This window comes from Triticum dicoccoides, chromosome 5B (assembly GCF_002162155.2).
Source record: "Triticum dicoccoides isolate Atlit2015 ecotype Zavitan chromosome 5B, WEW_v2.0, whole genome shotgun sequence".
In the NCBI taxonomy this organism is placed as follows: Eukaryota; Viridiplantae; Streptophyta; class Magnoliopsida; order Poales; family Poaceae; genus Triticum; species Triticum dicoccoides.
The window spans coordinates 470967600-470975014 of record NC_041389.1 but is presented as its reverse complement, the minus strand read 5'-3'; positions in this window follow the sequence as shown (position 1 = coordinate 470975014).

Sequence of the window (7415 nt, the reverse complement as noted above, 5' to 3'; positions counted from 1 at the left end):
GGAAGGCAACAGATACAGTCGTGCGCGGCATGCGGGCGCAACGACGGTCCCACCGCACGTCCCACTCGCAACCGCGACCTCCCGGAGCGAGAAACCAACGTGCGGGCGAACTGCCAAACCTCCACCCACCAGCCTCGTCCTACGTGGCACGCGAAAACTGCCTTAGTGCGTCAAGATTCGTGCAGACTTAGCCGGACAGTGATCCAGGCGTGTGGGCGAGTTGCCAGATTACCACACGTGTGGGCGCTAGTATTTCCAATTTTTTTTTGGTGAGCAGAGAAATCAAGGCTAAAGAAGGGTCATAAGCCCCTAAAAAAAGAAGGGTCATAAGTATTCCCTCCGTTTCAAAATAGTTGATTCAACTTTGTCTAAAGTTAGTATAAAATTGGGTCATCTATTTTGGAACGGAGGGAGTAATTACTAGTGTTGTTTTTTGAGCTGAACCAGGTTCATTTATTAACAGTATTATTGTTTGAGCTGAAGAAAGGTCGGTTTGCACAACACACGGGATATAGGATCAATACGTGCCGTCGGATCAGCTAAAAATGGACGCAGATCTGGGACAACAGACCGGATCGTCATACGTGTCGGTCCAGGATTGGACGTGAAGATCCCGAGTACGACCCCGACGAGTCCGACGACGAAGACCCTGAAGACGAGTCCGACGAGTCCGACGACGAAGACCCTGAAGACGACCCCGAGCCCGATCCCGAGCCCATCGAAGAAGACGACGGCGGCGTGGACATCGTCAACACCGTCACTGCACTCCGGGCGCTGATCGCGCGAGGTCCGATAGTCCGCCACATCCGCGTCGCGCGCGTGCCGTCAACCCACCATGCGGCCGTCCTCTACGACGCGCTGCTTGCAGTGAACATGCCGCCGGGCATGTTGATCTACAACATCGAGCGTCTCCGCCACCTGAAGCTCGGGAGGGAGAAGGTCGTCTCCAACATTCTCTCTCGGTCGATCCCCCGCCTCCGCGGACAGCCGAACAGCGAGCCCACCAAGGAACATCTCCGCCGCGACGCCGCAAGCCTGGTGGGCACGGCCCATGCAGTGGGTGGTGATTTCCGCGCCCGTGGCGTGGAGGTCGCCGCGCAGATCACCGCATTCGCCAACAGGGTCGACGAACCCAAGAACTCCCCTGATCTGGATGAGCTTCGGATCGCTGTCAACAGGCTGCTCAATGACCCGGTCAATTTCATGGCGGTACAGGCGCAGCCGCAGGCGGCGGCGTGATCCTGAAGTTCGGAAGTCTACATAGCGCGTAAATCCCTTAGTTCCTCTTTGCAGAATGTTTGTTTCCTTATGGTACCAGTCTGCATCTCGAATTTCGTGTTCAGTTGGACTCAGGTGCGTTTGCACAGCGATATCGTAGTATACAGTAGTTGAAATGAGATGGTGTTCGTCCGTGTTCGTGTGATGGGTGACTTTGGTCTGTGGAGATTTTGGTTCTTTATCTTTCCAGCACTCAGTGAATGAATGAAATACTATAAAGATGTTTGGTCCTTTGGAAACGATCTCTGTTTGCCTCATGAATCTCTTGTATGAACTTGGTTGATAATTTTTCCCATTTTTGCATCGATGTATTCTCCCGTTTGATAGTATGTGCTTCACTCAATTGATGCAAGGCCAATTCAAACGCATGACCCCAAATGAATGTCCGCCTTGTCCGAATTTTGTCCCTTTGGATAGGGCAATGGGGCGGCGTCCGTGCGTTTTCTTGAATGCGCTGGGCGTGCACTCAACACGCGGATACATCTCTTCCGCCACGACCGGCTGGTGGCCCTATGTATATATATTTTTGGCCATCGAAACACGATTCTTTTATTTCATTCAACGACATTTTGATATATGAAAGTACATAATTCACCAATTCTTCGCCGTGAAAGCAAGACCGAAGAAAACAAAAACTACAATCACTTTAAAAGGATTGACAGATGAAGTGATGCAAATAACTATCCTTTCTAAACAAGGGTAAAGCATCTTTGTTTGTATCAGTTTAAAGGTGCAAAGGCCCTTTGGCGTGTCTTGGCAAAAGGGACACTTCTCCCTACCTTTCATTATTAATCTTCTCATAGGGAATTATGTGCTGGATTGAAAAAATGGGAGATCTCAACCTGCTATACCGCAGCTGCACACCTGCTTTGGTTTGCTGTACCGAACTGTATCCTTCCATTGTATTTCTGAAAGTTGTGATGCCAAGACATATATGAAAGTTGATTTCCTGTACCGAACTATATGCTGCGCTGCATTTCTTATAAAGTTCTAATGCCAAGACCAATGCAGTGTACTCCCTCCGTTCCTAAATATAAGTCTTTGTAGAGATTTCATTATGAACCGCATACGGATGTATATAGATGCATTTTAGAGGGTAGATTTAGGAACGGAGGGAGTATGATGTAGCAGTTCATACTAGGCTTATAAGATGCTGACATCTGGAACGAATTTGAATTCCATGTGTACATGGCCTGCTACCTCGTAGTACATTGCACTTCTAAACCGTTTAGACTGTTTTTGATTTACCAGATATTATCGGAACCAAACATCTTAGGCATCTGTGATGCTCAGTAATACTGGTGTTTTATAATTGATTTACAAGTGAAACACACACACCTGTACTATTGCAGGTAAAGGGTCTCGCTCAATCACATCCCATCTAAAATCACATAAACATTCTTTGGTTTCTTTGTTTCTTTTCTCGGTTTTCACTGGGCATTATTCCTTTTCTTTCTTTTTCTTTGTTTTTTCTTTTGGTTATTTCCTTTTGGTCTTCTTCATTTTTTGGCTTCTTTTTTGGTTTTCACTGTTTTCATTCTTTTGCATTGGTTTTCATCATTTTTTTTATTTTCTTCATTTCTTTGTTTATTATTTGGCTTTCGTTGGTTTTCATTGTTTCTTTGTCGGTTTTCATCACTTAATTTTTTTCAACACATGTGTACTTTTTTCAGTGTACATGTGAAACATAATTTTTGACAAACATTGAACATTTTTCAAATGGACAACGTACATTTTTTTTCTTAAATACAACTTTTTTTAATACATGGTCAACATTTTCAAATATATGGCGAACATTTTTTAATTGCAATAACCATTTTGCAGAGATAATATACATTTTCTGTATATACATCTGAAACATTTTTATATACATGTTTAATATTTTTTAAATACAAATTACTTTTTAAATATATGTTTTTGATGTGTACTTATTATTTAATGTATGTTGTACATTTTTCATATACGTTAGGAACATTCAGCGAGCTGGGCATACATCTTGCTGTAAGCAAGATATAGCCCTGGTGCAAAAGAACCGGTTTGGCTATAGCATTTTTACTTTTCGTGACCCGGGCCCAAACTGAAATCACGCACGGTCCAGTGCCTCTTAACCCCCCTACCCCCAGCCCGAAATTTTGCTCAGAAAAAAAAATATCCCGAAATCCACCACGCAGGACGATGGCGATGGCGGCTCGCGTCGGCGGCTACGCGGGGAGGGCGATGGTGGGCTGACGTGCCCCCTTCTCTCGGTGACCCTCCTTCTCCGACGCCACCCTTCTCGCCGGGACGCTCCTTCTCCGACGCCCTCTCTCCCGGACAACTTCGACAAGGATCGCACAGCTCACGGCAAAGGGCGGCGTCGTCGTCCTTGCTGGAATTTTGTCTATTATGGGCCAGCCCAATAGCAGTTTCAGAAATTCCTAATAAATCCTAGAGACCCACGCAGCCCATTCGTGCAAGGCAAGAGGTGGAACTAAAGTTTAGTCCCATATTGCTAGTTTAGAGGGAGTTGGACCTCTTTATAAGGGAGGTTCTTTCCCCACATGTATGAGCATGAGAACAAGAGGGACATCCACGCGCGCTCCTCCTCCGCCGCCCACCTCGCCATGCCTCGTCACGACGTGACGCGACGCGGGTTGCGGGAACGAGCTGATATCTAAATTTTTGCCACGCACTACGAGTATACGAAAGGTCAGACGAAAGGTGAAAAGATTTTTGCGATAGCGGAGTTTGAAAATGCCATTTCATATATGCAACTTGCTATGCTGTCTGCTCTAGACATGTTTAGTTACGGTTCGTATATGAAGATGCTATTTACCTTCTCTTTGTCAAATCGCATGACTTATTTTATCACTGCTATACTAGTCATGCTTTATCTAGTATATTTCTGTTAATAAAATCATTCGGTAAATTGCTCATATTTCCAACAATCCAAAAACCTTATGATAGGCAATTTACCCCAAGTGGTTTTGCTGCTTCCATGAGACCTCCTATGTTTGAGGGTATCCACTATAAGAGGTGGCGCGTGAGAGCAGTCTTATGGTTTCAAACCATGAGTTGCTATGACGCCACTCTTGGCAAACCCGAAGGAGAGCAAGATGCTCAAGAGGCACAAGCTTGTCAGAAAATGGATACCTTGTTTAAGGCTGCTCTCTTGAGTGTACTTGGTGAGAACATAGTTGATGCTTATGCGTCAATTGATAATGGAAAAGATATGTGGGACGCGCTCGGGGCCAAGTTTGGGGTCTCGGATGTTGGCACTGAGCTGTACATCATGGAGCAATTCTATGACTATAGGATGACTGAAGAGCGCTCCGTGGTTGAGCAAGCTCATGAGATACAGTCATTTGCTAGAGAACTTGAGCACTTCAATTGTATCCTACTGGACAGGTTTATTGCCGGAGGTATCATCACTAAGCTTCCTCCCACGTGGAGGAACTTTGCTACCTCACTGAAGCATAAGAGGCAGGAGTTTTCCGTTCCGGATCTCATTGGTACTCTTGATGTGGAAGAAAAGGCGAGAGCAAATGACAACCGTGCTCGAGGTATTGAAGGAGGTTCTAGTGCCAATCTGGTACAGAAGAAGAACTTCCAGCCCCACAAGTTCAAGAACAAGGGCAAGTTTGATGGTAAAGCAAAGTTTGATGGGAAGAACAAGGCTGTGCAGCACACGAACTTCAAGAAGAAGAATGACAAGAAGAAAGGTGTTTGTCATGTGTGTGAGGATCCTGGTCATTGGGCTCCTAGTTATCCTAATCGCTATGACAAGCGTCATCCTGGGAAAGGCGGCAAGACCGCTGATGTTGTCATTGGAGACACTGACATGAAGGATGCTGGGTATGGTATATTTCCCACTATTCTTTCAGTATGTCATTCTCCTGATTAGTTGATTGACACGGGTGCTAATGTGCATGTATGCGGTGATATTTCCATGTTTTCATCTTATCAGACCGCAGTGACTTCAACCGTGCTGATGGCAACGGCTCAAGTGCTTCTGTTCGTGGTGTCGGCACGGTCGATCTGAAGTTTACTTCGGGGAAGATCGTGCGGCTGAAGAACATGCATTATGTCCCCTCTGTCAATAAAAATCTTGTTAGCGGATCTCTTTTGTGTAGAGATGGCTACAAGCTTGTCTTTGAGTCGAATAAATTTGTAATTTCCAAGTATGGAACCTTTGTTGGTAAAGGCTATGAGTCAGGAGGCCTATTTCGTTTATCCTTATCATACGTTTACAATAAAGTTGTTAATCATGTTTGCAACAATAGTGAATCAAATGTGTGGCATTCACGTCTCTGTCATGTTAACTTTGGTTGCATGTCGCGACTAGCAAAGTTAAACTTAACCCCTAGTTTCACCATTGTCAAGGGATCTAAGTGTCAAGTGTGTGTGCAAGCTAAGCAACCTCGTAAGTCTCATGTGACTGCGGAAACGAGAAATCTTGCACCACTAGAGCTCATACATTCAGATCTATGTGAAATGAATGGTGTTTTGACAAAAGGTGGAAAGAAGTATTTTATGACGTTGATTGATGACTCCACTAGATACTGCCATGTGTATCTTCTGAAATCTAAGGATGAGGCTTTGAACTACTTTAAGATCTATAAAGCTAAAGCGGAAAACCAACTTGATCGAAAGATCAAGAGGCTTAGGGCCGATCGTGGTGGAGAGTATTTCTCAAATGAATTTGATCCTTTTGTGCGGAACATGGTATAATCCATGAGAGGACGCCTCCCTATTCACCTCAGTCAAATGGGGTGGCCGAACGAAAGAACCGTACTCTAACTGATTTGGTTAACGCCATGTTAGACACATCGGGTCTCTCCAAGGCATGGTGGGGGGAGGCGATATTGACTGCATGTCATGTCCTAAACCGAGTTCCCACAAAGAACAAAGAGATAACTCCATTCAAGGAATGGGAGAAGAAAAGGTTAAAGCTCTCTTATCTACGAACCTGGGGTTGTTTGGCGAAAGTCAATGTGCCAATTCCAAAGAAGCGGAAGCTGGGACCAAAAACTAAGGATTGTGTTTTCCTGGGATATGCTTTTCATAGCATTGGTTATAGATTCTTGGTTGTAAAATCTGAGGTACCTGACATGCATGTCGGTATGATCATGGAGTCGAATGATGCGACTTTCTTTGAAGATATCTTCCCCATGAAGGATATGGCTACCTCATCTAATCAGGAGATGCCTAGTTCATCAAATCAGGAACCCGTTACAATTACTGAACCTGCCATTTCGATGGAACACTTTGAAAGTCCTATGGAGGAGAACAATGAAGTTCCTACTAGGAGCAAGAGACAGAGGACTGCAAAGTCCTTTGGTGACGATTTTCTTGTGTATCTCGTAGATGACACTCCCAGTTCTATTTCAGAGGCCTATGCATCTGAAGATGCTGACTACTGGAAGGAAGCAGTTCGTAGCGAGATGGATTCCATCTTGGCGAATGAAACTTGGGAGATAACTGATCGTCCTTATGGGTGCAAACCTATAGGATGCAAATGGGTATTCAAGAAGAAGCTTAGGCCTGATGGTACTATTGAAACCAAGGCTCGGCTCGTGGCTAAGGGTTATACCCAAAAGGAAGGTGAAGACTTCTTTGATACTTACTCACCTGTGGCTCGACTGACCACTATTCGAGTTCTACTTTCACTAGCTGCATCACATGGTCTTCTCGTTCATCAAATGGATGTTAAGACTGCTTTCCTAAATGGAGAGTTGGACGAGGAAATTTATATGGAACAACCAGATGGGTTTGTAATAGATGGTCAGGAAGGGAAAGTGTGCAAGTTGTTGAAGTATTTGTATGGACTCAAGCAAGCACCCAAACAGTGGCATGAGAAGTTCGAAAGAACTTTAACAGCTGCAGGCTTTGTTGTGAACGAAGCTGACAAATGTGTGTACTATTGCCATGGTGGGGGCGAGGGAGTTATGCTTTGCTTGTATGTTGATGACATACTGATTTTCGAAATAAATCTGAATGTTATTAAGGAGGTCAAGGATTTCCTATCTCGCTGCTTTGAGATGAAGGATTTAGGAGTGGCTGATGTCATTCTGAACATCAAGTTGTTGAGAGACGATGATGGTGGGATTACATTGCTTCAATCTCACTATGTGGAAAAGATCTTGAGTCGCTTTGGC